Consider the following 13,620-nt stretch of genomic DNA (forward strand, 5'->3'; position numbering starts at 1 on the left):
GAATTGACGATAAAACCGCCAAAGGGAGTAGTACACAAGTCGACATTTAATCCCCACGCTAGAGCGACACAACATTATAACATAGTGGAAGATTTGGCCCAATCGCCATCTGCTATGTCGACTCTTGAAGTACTACAAAATTTCCCATCCCAAAGGCAGGCTTTATTATCAGCCATTGGTGGGATTGACCCAAAGGATTCCAATCTTGTATCCTTCGATCATAAAGGATACGATCCTCAATTACCAGCTCAACTAGCTTTCCTTGTTCAAGTGAAAGCCCTCAACAAAACTGTTCATCGAACGATTATTGATGAGGGGGCATCTACATGCATTATGTCGATGAGTTGTTGGAAGACTTTGGGATCTCCAACCTTGTCACGATCTTCGACGACATTAAAAGCATTCGACGGAAGGACATATACCCCATATAGTATCCTAAGTAACTTGAAAGTCGAACTAGGAGGGAAAACGGTAGAAGTAGATGTTGAAGTCATCGATGGGAATCTTGATTACAACATACTACTAGGAAGACCATGGATATATGCCATGGCAGTTGTTGTGTCGACCTATTTTAGAAAGATTGCATTTCCATTTCAAGGAGGGATTACAATCGTCGATCAAAAAAACTTCCTCCCCAATGGTTCTCAAGTTACTGGAAGCATTCCCATGATCCATGGAAGCCCCCATTCGCTTCAGAATATCGGAGTAGGCCTATTAAAAGATCCTATACTAATGGGAACTTTCGCTCTTCCACCTCCAATCAATCTGGCGGAAGTAGCGTCGATAGGAACCTGCAACATGATATCTTCTAAAAAGATCTCAGAAAATGATATCGACATGGATCATGCAGTGGTTTTGCCCCCAAGCCCAACGGAAATATTGTAGCAATCAATGTTCCTAGCATGGGAGGCAAACCCAAATCAACGCTCATCAAGTGTTTGGATAGATAGGTCCAGAGAATATGGTACCCCTTCAGATCCTTGGTCGCAAGTGCATGTCACCGACGAAGGAATTGTCCAATCTATGGTAATTGAAGGGACACCATGGAATGATTCCCACCATCGTTCCCTTCTTCCGGATTGTGGAGAAGATAATCAAGATGACCTGTATCATCCTTCAGTTTTTGAATTCCTATCAAATACTGTAAACACGGTGGATTCCGAGCGAAACTTGTCCAATATTGAAGAGACTATCGCCATAAATATCTCGACTAAAACAGATGTTGTAGAGAATATTCATGTCGGCAAATGTTGTTCTCCTTCAGAACTAGAGATATATAACGCTCTTTTTCGCGAATTCAGAGATGTCTTTGCTTGGTCATATGATGAAATGCCAGGCATTGACTCGAGTATCGTTGAACACGAAATTAAGATGTATCCAGATGTCAAACCAGTACGACAACGGCTACGGCAGGTGCACCCCAAGAAAGCTGCTGCCATTAAGGCAGAAGTTGAAAAACTTCTCCATGTTGGTTTCATCTACCCGGTTACCCTAACCGATTGGGTATCGAATATTGTCCCTGTTATGAAAAAACAAGGAACAATTAGAGTGTGTGTCGATTATAGGGATGTAAATCAAGCTTGTCCAAAGGACAACTACCCTACACCCTTCATTGACCAGATAATTGATGAATGCGCCGGATGCGAAATCTTTTCATTCATGGATGGATTCTCCGGGTATAATCAAATAAATATCCGCCCACAAGACCAGTCAAAGACTGCATTTATTTGTCCATGGGGCACATTCGCATATCGAAAATTACCCTTTGGTTTAAGGAACGCAGGGGCGACATTTCAGAGGGAAATGAATTATGCCTTCCATGACATCAAAAACATCGTTCAACCATACCTCAACGACCTTCTGGCTCATTCGCGAAAGTGGACTGATCACCCGCAGCATTTAAGAGCGATATTTCTACATTGCCGACACTACAAGATACGACTCAATCCACACAAATGTGTATTTTGCGTCAGTTCTAGTCGTTTAGTCTCGAAGGACGGGATTCGTCTCGACCCATGTAAGGTCCAGGCAATCATAAATTTGCCTCCACCTTCGAATTTGCTTCAGATTCAGAAACTCCAAGGGAAAGCGAACTTTCTGAGGAGGTTCATTCAAAATTACGTCGAACTTGCTAAAGGTTATACACGTCTTTTGAAAAAGGAGGTACCCTTTGTCTGGGATCAGGTTGCGCAAGCTTTCTTTGATGCTTTAAAAGATTCCATAATGAAAGCATCATTAATGTATGCCCCTGATTATCAAAAATATTTTAACCTGTATCTGGCTGCAGTGGATACGACCATCGCAATGGTTTTAGTTCAAGAAGTAGATGGAATTGAACATCCTATATATTATTTAAGTAAAAACTTAAATGATACAGAAAGCAAATATTCTTACGTTGAAAAGCTAGCACTCGAAGCTGTTCAAGCGATACAGAGATTTCGACACTATATCCTCTTTCGGAAAACTACCATTCTGTCAGATTGTAACCCCACGACTTATATACTGTCGCGACAGTTGCTAGGGGGCAAATATTCAAAATGGATAGCAATCCTACAAGAGTTTGATCTGGAATTTGTAAAATCCAAGTCAAAGAAAGCTCTAGTTTTCGCAGAATTATTGTGCGATCTACCATCGTCGTCCAACGATGACACATCAGAAGAAACAATCGTGGATGAAAGTTTTTTTCTGATATCTGCAAGCAATGAGTGGTATGGAGATATAATCATTTATCTCCAAACTCAAAAATACAAGCCAAACACCTCCCACTCCGAACAAAAACGTATTCGATACCAAGCAAAAGACTACATGATCATCGGTGATACACTCTACCATCGTGGTATCGATACAGTTCTGAGAAGGTGCCTCACCCATGAGGAGGCCGAAAAAGTCCTGAATGATTGTCATTCAGGCGTGTGTGGGGGACATCAATCTGGATATGCTACGGAACAAAAAAGCTTACGAGAAGGATACTTCTAGCCAACAATTTTCAAAGATTGCATAACCGCAGTCAGAAGTTGCCATGCTTGTCAAATTTTCGATAGCAAAACCAGAAGACCACCCGCACCTCTGCAACCAATAGTTGTTGTTGGGCCATTCGCCAAATGGGGCATTGATTTCATGACATGTAACCCCACCTCGACCGGGGGGCATGGGTACATCATAGTCGCAGTTGACTATTTTACCAAATGGGCCGAGGCGATGCCTACATTAGATAATACTGGTGAAAAAGCTGCCCTATTCTTTTTTAATCATGTAGTCGCCAGATTCGGCGTGCCGCAGGCTATAGTCACAGATCATGGATCACATTTTCGCAATCACATGATGGTCGAATTAGCTGCCAAACTAGGGTTGTCTCACGACAGCTCTACTCCATATTATCCGCAAGCCAACGGACAAGTTGAAGCAATCAACAAGGTCCTCAAATGTATGCTGCAAAGGATGATTGGAGTTCACAAAAGAAGATGGCACCTAATCTTGTACTCAGCTTTGTGGGCTTACTGAACATCGGTAAGGAATGCAACCGGGTTCACACCTTTCCAACTGGTATATGACCTAGAAGCAGTCTTACAAATCCAATGTGAAATCTCATCTCTCAAACTCGCAATTGATCTCCTCCCCGGAACTTCAGAAGAAGAAGCTCGTTTCTTGGAATTAATCCAATTGGATGAAACCCGTCGTGATGCCGCTTTGGCTAATGAAGCCCATAAGAAACGAGTCAAGGCGCAGTTCAACAAAAATGTCAAACCCCATGTCTTCTCAGAAGGTGACTTAGTCTTGCTTTACGACCAAGAATCCGATAAATTGGGAGCAAGTAAATTTAAGTCTCTATGGATGGGCCCCTATATTGTTAAACGAGTGTTAGCAAAAGGAGCCTACGAGTTAATGGATTATGATGGAATTCCGCTGGCACAGCCTCGTAATGGGTTGTACCTCAAGCGTTACTATGCGTAATGGTAACCTGTGTGATTTTGTTATATTTTTTTTTTCGCTAAAGTGTTTATTTTGGCCAAGTAATCCACTTCTTACATTTGTTGCAGATGTCAAACCTATTGGAGTCATGTGTTGGATATGCCGACGGAGCGAGTCGTAGTTCGCGGAACCTATCCTCCGCAGCCTGGGCCATTTTTTATCCAAGCGGCGACTTAGTAAGTTTCAGAGGTGTATGTATTGGTCGATCAATGAATAACATCGTTGAATATAGCGCGTTGATAGAACTTCTCTCTGATGCCATCACACATGGTATACGCTGACTAATTGTCAGGCTAGACTCACAACTCATAATACTACAACTCAATGGTATATATTCCGTCCGAAACCTAGCTATTTATCGCATGTTCCTAAGGGTTAAGATTTTGGAAAGACAATTTGATCTTATTCAATATCAACATATTTCCAGAAACTTAAACACATTAACTGACTCGTTAGCAAACTATGTGTTAGATAGACATTTGCAACATTTATAAAAAGAAACACATCATCAATGTTTTACATGTGGATCATGTAGCTCAACCAAAATAAAACTCCGAAAATCAAAAATATATATAACTGTTTATGGTTTACACATAATGTTCTGTAACCAAGACAAAATCGGTAAAATGACCCAAAAACTCAAAATACTAGGGGGCACCCTAGTCTAATGATGCTCGTGATAGCAAGTCACAGCCTGTGCGATCATGCGTAAGAGACGAGTCCATCGTCTGGGCACACCAGTAGTATGTCGCTGTAACCGCAAAGGTAGCTCGTCAGTCCTCACATCTGGAATACCGAGAGTGAGGCCCTCAACCTGCTCCTGTAATGCTGTGAGAGTCTCGGCCACATCGAGGTCACGAAGAATAGCCCTTTCGACAGCCTCTCCTGCTGGGGCAGCAGCTGGTACTCTCAGGCGAACTACTGGACGAACAGGACCAACATCTGCATGTACATGTGAGTTTGATTAAAGTCTTGATAGAATAAAGTACAAGGACATTATAAACAAAAAAAAATGATAAACAAGAATATGGTCAAAGATTTTACCAATGGCACCCCACTGCTCGCCATCCGGCAGTACTAAATCTGGATCACCCCGGAAGTCCATGCCAGCATATGGATACTCAGAATAAACCATCTCCTGAAGATCAAACCACCTGAAGAAGGTATCAGAAAATGAAATCTGAGACTGGCCAGCATGCCTAGACATATGGTCAACCCATCTCTGCATACGTGGTTCAATAGGAGAAGGTAAATCGAGTGCAATGTACTGCGGCCGCATCAGTGGTATCTTCTCCAAGGCAAAGGTGGTCAAAATAGAACCATACCCAAAGTTCTTCAACCTCCTGCTCTTTATCTTGGTCAACTGTTCTTTCATCACAAGAAGTACTGCGTCGCACCAGTTGAACACCTTCGGTTGGAGGCATTCCAAGGCATGCTACATGTAAGATCGGTTGGCTACATGAAGAGCCGCACCACCGGCCATCCTACCAAAAGTAAACAGAATAGTCCTGAGGGACCTGTCAGTGACATCACGGATAATGATCTTGCCGTCTTTACTCGGCTGAGATCCTTCTCTGCAGTACCGGCGGACATAATCTCTCACAGAATCGCCTCCTCGGGCCGAACCTGACAAAGAGATGGGGGCACCCCGCCTCGACAAGCCAGTCAAGAAATAGATGTCTACTACAGTCAGGGGGATAGATTTTCCCCTGATCTGGAAAACCTGATTGGTAGGATCCCAAGCATCGAGCAAATAATGCAGTAAGTTGATCTGCTGTGTCATGCTAGAAATGCGGAAGAACTTCAGCAAGCCACAGTTCCGCAGCGCGTTCACTGTAACTGGATCATGTAGGGCAAGCATGTCCTCTTCTTCATGCTCACGTTCTCACCATGTAATGGTCATCTTACTCCAAAGATCTCTGAAAAAAAACAAGAGAGGAGTTAGATCCTGATTTTGGTAAGAAACATGCAAAATTTCCATCAAAAATTGTGCATCAAATTCCCTTTTTACGCCCAACGCACCTGCAGCAGTGTTCTAGGTGCATTGAATGTCAGATAGCCTTTAGACAGGCCAACATTCAATGCAGTTCGATACACTGAGGGTGCGCTGGTGGCAGAACGAGTTCTTTAAACCCCAAGGACTCAGAAAAGCTAGGAATCAAGCTCAAAATGCAAAATGGAAACCATGAAATGAAAGAGCTCAGGTTTAGCTCCTACCTGGTCCAGACGGCGCCGGGAATTGTCCATAGAATCTCCTGAAATCACTGATGAAAATCGAGGGGGAAAAGCACCTCCAAAGCTCCAACAAACCAAGTTCAAATGAAATGGTAAAATGAGAGTTGAAAACACAGGACAATCTTTGAAAGGACAAAGCTATTTATGGTAAAATCAAAACAAGACTATCTAATCGAGCAGTTTTAACACATAGTTCAAGCTCGTTAAAAAATAAACATAAGACATGAGCAAATGTTTCCACTCGCGTTTAAGCTTGTGAAAAAATGAACTATTCCCCCAGTAAATAACCATCGTGAATGTAGTACTTCAACCATTAAAGCCTTGGTCGTGTTTGCACCATCACCTCCACTTTTCATTGGCCGATCATTCACCTCCATTTGATTGTTTACCCGTTTTGAGGAACATCTGCAAAGAGTGATTTCACTAGCCATCCTTGTGACACTGCCATGATTGGAAAATTCCAAACCTTACCTGGAATCAGCTGTTACCCGTTTTATCACTCGTTCCTCAGAAGATGAGTCTCCTTTAAGCTCTTTTCAACTGACTCGTAAAATATGAAAAGATTGCCGAGCCATTGGCCTCTCTAGCTCGTTAAAGGGACAGGAAGTGCTATCCCTCCTCTAGATTTTAATCTTTTTGGACCTGAGGGATTATTACCCAAAAAGATCGAGCACTTGTTTTGTTCGGCTCGTTAAAACTATCAAAAATTCATCCCTTTTGTATTTTTTTATACTTTTTCGGACTTAAGGGATTAGATGACGAAAAAGGAATTTTGGAGTTACCTTTACGTTCCTTTTCAGACTCTCTAAAATTGAAAAGGACCGAGTTATCTTTGTCGTTAAACTCGTTAAAAAGATTAATAGCGACAAACTTGTCTTTAGACGAGAACGAGTTTCACTATCGCTAGGCTCGTTAAAACATAGCGATGGGTTTTCCCGAAGGGAAAATTATAGAACAAGCATATGTTATCCTCCTCAAGCTTGACAAAAATAAAGAGGTACTGGTCAGCAATGACTGGGGAAAAATTGGGAAGAAAACTCAAAGAAACTTTGTTGGTAGCAAGTCGCTCTTGAACATGACACTTCCACTACATGTCTGAGTCAGGTTGGGTTGTTTCATTCACCAGTCACATCACCATGGTCACGCCATACCATCCACATTTGGGCTTAATGCTACCAATCCATCACATCAGTGTCACCGATATGTTCAAGAGAAGTCATCCAGAGAAGTCATTTGTGTCTCACCCACTACCATACATTATACTCCATTCTTTCATGACCGCCACCCTGAACCTTATATCATCAGATCGTTTTCACCTCCATCAAAATCATTTGCTCCGTTCTGTGTCATTGATGTGGGATTCATTAAGGCCCTCCTGTGATGGATCACTTCTTGTCGACATCAGCTCATTATCCAAGAAGTTGATCTAGGAACACTCCATTCAGTACTTTGAAGCTTGCATGCCTCAATGGCAAGTTTCTCACTTCCGGCGACAGGTTTACATCAATGGCCTTCGACCGAAAGATTTTGCGTGGTGTTCATCGCCAAGTCCTTTTTTCACACCACGTGAATTGTATTGCAGTACCTTGGGGGTCATTATCATTATCGGTGATTCCTCTCACGCTTGTTAACAATTTACATCATTGACTGGTAATCAAGCGATGTCTTTCCATGTTTGACTTCAGAACATTTCTCACATGGATCGACTTGTACTTCGAGTGAAGATCGGATGAGATTGAAGACCCCGGATCTAGTTTCATCCATTCGGGATGCGATATATATTCAGGGAAATGAAGACATTAAATGTACAACATTGCAGCACAGATAATCATCCTACCAAAAGGATGATGGCTCTATCAGAATCATCAGTCTACACTCAGACGATTGTCTGTCCTATGTACATGAAAATGAATTTATAAAGCTGAGAATGGGAATTCCCGCCTCAGCTAGATCATGAAAATATTATGAAGATAATGTATTGTATTGTATCTTATTACAGGTCCCCCCCAGCATTGAAAGAACTTCGGATCCTCATAATAAAGCATTTCACCCGACACCAAAAGGTTAACGACCTCATACTTTAGGGGGCAACTGTTATAGAAATTTTTGTGCCCTACAACTCCAAGAATGAAATATCCATAAACCAAGGGCTCCTAAGTCCCTAAAAGTGTTGCTCTAACCCCTAAAGGAACAAGGTCAACAAATTACAGCTTCTCCCAGAAGTTCTCCACCAGAAACTGCTCAGAATTGGTCAAAACAGGATCATTGCAGCTGCTCCACTGGCTAGGTGCGTTGCATCTTACCCAAATGCACTATGAGGCTGCATTGCATTTCAAAACTCCCTTCTGTAGGGTGCGATGGGTGAGAAATGACAAATGGCAGTGTCATTCCGTGAGGTGGAGAGGCAATGGAAGCTTCCAGAATTCTTCTCCTGTGACACTTGCCTCACTGAATTCGACCAAGGATGAGTAAGAGGCCCTCAGTCTCCAAGTGGAAGCAAGAACTGAAAGAGAGAAGACACTAATCAAATCACAAGCTGACTCATCCTCCTTACAGATATCTATATATGGATCCCTCATCCCAGAGATCCAGGGGCTGGAATTTTGCATATTGTAAGGAATTGTTGTTGGTTTCTAGAGACGAACATCAGATTGTTGGGTGATTTATGCTTTGTTTGAGGTGAAGAGGGGCTTCTTTGCTGGGAGGTTGATGCTGGGTCGGAACCACTGGTTGTAACTCCTCATGGATCTTTTCTTGTTTATCAATAAAAACTATTTGAGTTCTCCTCCATGCTTTTGTATCATTGATGCTTGTTACATTTGTATGGTTAACTTAAATATGATCCTAAGTTGTTTATGAATATAGATCCATGTCTTTGTATAGTGCTCTTCCTCTGTGATCTTACAGGTACTTTGTGAAGTTGGGCATGCAAGGGAGCAGGTAGCTGGAGACTATCAAAGAAGAGAGGGATTGGATCAAAGGATTAGCGCAAGACACAGGTTGGTTCTTTCTATTCCTCTCTATCTATAATTCATAAAGGAAATACAAAAGTAGTTTTTTCTCTATTTGTTTCTAAGGAAGCTGTCACACCTTAGTGGGATAGAGCAGTTCTAAATAGACACTTTTCCCTATAATGACCCCATTGTATAAAACCTCATTGCGTCTGATTTTGAAATTAACTGTTGTTCATCTTCCGACGCGATATGCGTCTGATCAGCTATTCAACGGATGACCCGATCCTTTGGAACCATAAACTCGGTTTAATGATTTTATCGGGTACGTTTTTAGAGTTAAACTTCAACGCTTGTAGCCACGCGATGACCATTAGATCTATGGATCCGTTGATCGGATGATCCAAATCTACTCCGGGATTTCTCCATGAACTTGTCAGGTTTCTCACGTTCCACAAATATTATCCATCAATCTAGACGATCCGACGGTTTCCGCTGTGTTTATTCAATCTCCTCCATTGACCTGATCTCGTTCGCTTATTGGTGGAATTCACATTATAACATAGATATACCTTAATTTATCTAAGGCACTCACATTACTCCATACAACACTCACTCTATGATATCTTATTATCTCTGGATCGCCATCGATCCTTATAGTGATCGATGGTCGATCAATAAACCTGAACATGGGATTTAACTCTTTCAATGCATACATCTAAACTATAGGTAAACAATATATATATACACAAAATCCAGACAACACACAATATTTCAATTATATACATAACAAGATTACAGTCTAAGGCATCTCAGCCTTAGTCACAAATTCTCCTGTGACTACATTGTATCCTCCCTCTCCCTCATCACAACACACACTCTTTATATAGAAAATTACAAAAGCATAGATCATCTAGGATCTACGATTTCCTCCCTCAATTGCTAAATCAAATCCCCTAAATCTCTCTATACGCCTACATGGTAGATAATTAAATTTAATTAAGCCTTCTAGAGACTTATCAATTTCATCAATTTAGCTTTGTTTTAAACATAATTGCCCCGATTTACAATGATTATCCATGTTTCCTCTTTCATAGCTTTGGTTTTAAATTCTTATTAAGGGTGCTCGGTGCTCCTACATTAGCTTCCATCAAGACCCAATTTTTTTTTGTCTTCGTGACACGCACGGGGTTTTTCATAGCCCCAAGGGAGGAAAACTGTGCTACCTCTGGCAACCCTTTTTCCAATGGAGAAAACTAGCTGTCCTTTGGCAAGTCCCACGCAACCAGAACAATAGATAACAATAGCCAAGTGTAATGGAACAACTTGGTCTCATCCTGTACTACGCAGAAATTTGCGAGGAACTCTTAGCAGAGATATTTGGACCAATTGAATAGGACACCTTCCACGCACTGGGCTACTAGAGAAATGACAGGCGCTCGAACTTCGTCTACGTGACACTTCCTCATTACATTGCCTACCAATATCTGCATAGCCAAACAAACTGCAGGGTCAGATATGGACACGATGGAGTATCCTAACGCCTCCTTCACCAGCTTATAAGTGCTTTTCATGTGCTCAGCCTGGTTCCTTTCCCCTGTTTTTCTGCCCAATGCCTTGGCCGTATTCAACCCATCATGCATCAAGTGCGTAAGCTTGTGAATCAACATATCAGTGATGGGAATAGGCCCTCCTATCCATAAATAACCATCATGTACTAGCTTGAGCAGTTGGTGTATACACGTTGTGTTAATTGGGGTGTGGTGGTAGTGTGGCACCCAAAGAAGGTTAAGCAGTCCAGATTTCTCAACGTCGCGGGCCCATTTCTCTATTTCTAGTGTTGTCACACCCGTGTCTTCATAGACTACACACTTCATGAACTTATTTGTTGAAAAGTGTGGGAATTTTGTGAGATCCGGTAGGTCCCAATCCTCCATCTTCAGTAGTAGGATGCAAGCAAGCCACAAACCTTCAAACGGCACCTACTCGGGTAGCAGGGGTGTGGAAATGAGGAATTTGTTGGAATCTAGGTCTTTTCGGAATCTTGGCCTTAACCTTCCATGGAGGGACATACTGAGGAAGCTTTGTGATGGGTTCCTCTCCTTCAGCACTGACATATTCGGACCCCAGGTTGTCTTCTATGTCCAGGTTAACAATTTTTCTTTGCCTTTTGCTGACTGTTTGTCCTTTTTCTGGGTTAGGGTCGCTGTGTGACCCCTCAGGGAAGCGCATGTCTGTACCAACTTCAACTTTTCTCCGGCCATGAATTGACTTATCCTTGGTGACTTTGGCACCGTGAGAATTGCAGGCGTGGCTTCACCATTAGATATTTCAAGCCTCACGGTGTTAGATACTATTGCGTCCATACTCATCTTCTCCATAAATAGTTCACGATCGTCAATAGACATGACTGTGCAAGTAGAGAACCCTTTCCAAAAGGCTCAGCCCATCAACAGACAATGACTTTTAGACAGAGTTCCAAGTGTGCAAAATTTTCATGTTTGTATCGACACATGTAATTTATTAGGGTTTTTGGATTCAATTCCAACCATTCCATTGAAAATTTGATCATCAATGCAATCTTTTCAGTAGGTCTTCCAAGATTTTAGCCTTAAATGTCGCCAGCCCACTCTTCATACCCATTTTCTGGCTGTCAAATCATGACCAATGATGTCAATGTTCATTTTCCTATTGTGTTGCATGACACCTGTCCCCATGGCACTGCTAACTTCATGTCACGTCTTATACTGCAATGTCACCAGTTTCTGCATAGCCAATGTACCACGTAGTCCTTCAACCCTTGCAATGTAGTTTATACTCCTGCGCTCCCTTACAACTTATTGGGGCACTAATACTATTCTACCTTCATATGGTCATTGAGTCGGGTCTATTTTTTATGGCTTCAATCGACTGCCATTCACCCTTCCCAGAAAAGGTTCTCCATTCATCTTCGTGAGCTGAATTGCGCCTCCATCTGTAATCTGTTTGATAACATATGGCCCCAGCCAATGCATTTGAAATTTCCCTGGAAACTTAGTGAAATTGCTATTATAAAAAAAGACCAAATTATTTACCTTGAACGAGTGCAAATTGATATGTCGATCATGCGAGGCCTTTTCATGTTCCTTTTGTACTTGTTGATGGAATCCAACCAAGAATCTATCTTATTCAAGCTCCACGAGTTGCGCAAGCTGTTCTTCCAAGGTTTCATGATCTTCCATCCCCATGAAAACTGCTATGCGTAGACTAGGCATGATGTATTCCATAGGCATCACAACTTCTATGCCATAGACCAGTCGAAAAAGTGTTTGCCTGGTCAGTTTTTTGCAAGTAGTCAGATACACCCACATCACTGTAGGTACGCAGTCATCCCAATCATTTCGTTGTGCGTTGAAAATCTTCATCAAGGCGTTCTCCAAGATCTTATTAAAGGCTTCAACTGTTCCATTAGCCTAAGGCTGATACCACGTGCTCTTCTGATGATAAACTTGGAACTCGTCAGTCAATGCACTGATTTTTTCATTGAGGAAGTGTGTACCCCGATCACTCATCAATATTTTTGGGCAACCAAATCTGGTTAACACATACTTGAACAAGAATTTGGCTGTTTTAGCCCTTGTACAATCCTTCATAGGATGTGCCTCTGCCCATATGGTTGGATACGCCGTCGCGATGATGATATAGCACACACCTGCATTCTTTCCTGGGGGACGAATTGGCCCAACCAAATCAATTGCCCATTTTTCAAATGGCTGTAAGGATATTTAAAGATCTAATGGCAACTCCTCCCTCCATGATGGTCTGCCCGTCCTTTGACATGCCTTGCATGCCCTACAATATGTTTTAGAATCTTTATCCAGCATAAGCCACCACAAACCTGCGTGAAATATCTTTTGCGTTGTTTCTTTTCTGGCATAATTTCCTCCTGCATCCCCTCCATGAGCTTCCAAGAGGATGCTATTTCTCTCATAATCAGGTTTCGCAAGATCTCGACAACACCCATCTTATACAAATGTCCATCGATCACCGAAAAATATGTGGCGCGCACCACCAATTCCTTCTTTTGCTAACTGGTGTATCCTTCTAGAGCTGTTCCTGCTATTGAAAAGTGGATGATGTCTGCAAAATGATTATTTGCTATGTGCACCACGAAGAGCTGCGCGTTGGGAAACCCTTCCTATGGATTAGTACGTCCTCCCTTGATTCAATTCGTGACAGATGGTCCAGTCCAGCATTCAACCTCCCTGTCTTCACAATGACCTGAAAGTCATATTCTTGAAATAGCAACAACCATATACATATCTTCCCCCCTCAACACAGGTTTATTGACTAGGTATTTCAAGTCAGAATGGTCTACATACATCTTGAAATGTTCGCTCAATAAATAGTGCCTGAATTTTTGAAGCACATACACCATAGCCAATCCTTCGCGCTCTATTGTTCAGTAATTCTTCTTGGCCTCCTG

The 13,620-nt window shown here is 42.1% G+C and overlaps 1 pseudogene; it reads right to left on the minus strand.

Moving 5' to 3' along the window:
* Positions 1–13,158, minus strand: part of LOC149186660 (phospholipase D alpha 1-like) — a 33,840-nt pseudogene extending 20,682 nt beyond the window's left edge.
* Between the last annotated feature and the right edge of the window lie 462 nt (positions 13,159–13,620).

This window comes from Pinus tabuliformis, chromosome 3_1, assembly GCF_031772625.1.
Source record: "Pinus tabuliformis cultivar Carrire ecotype Pingquan chromosome 3_1, CPIR1, whole genome shotgun sequence".
NCBI lineage: Eukaryota > Viridiplantae > Streptophyta > Pinopsida > Pinales > Pinaceae > Pinus > Pinus tabuliformis.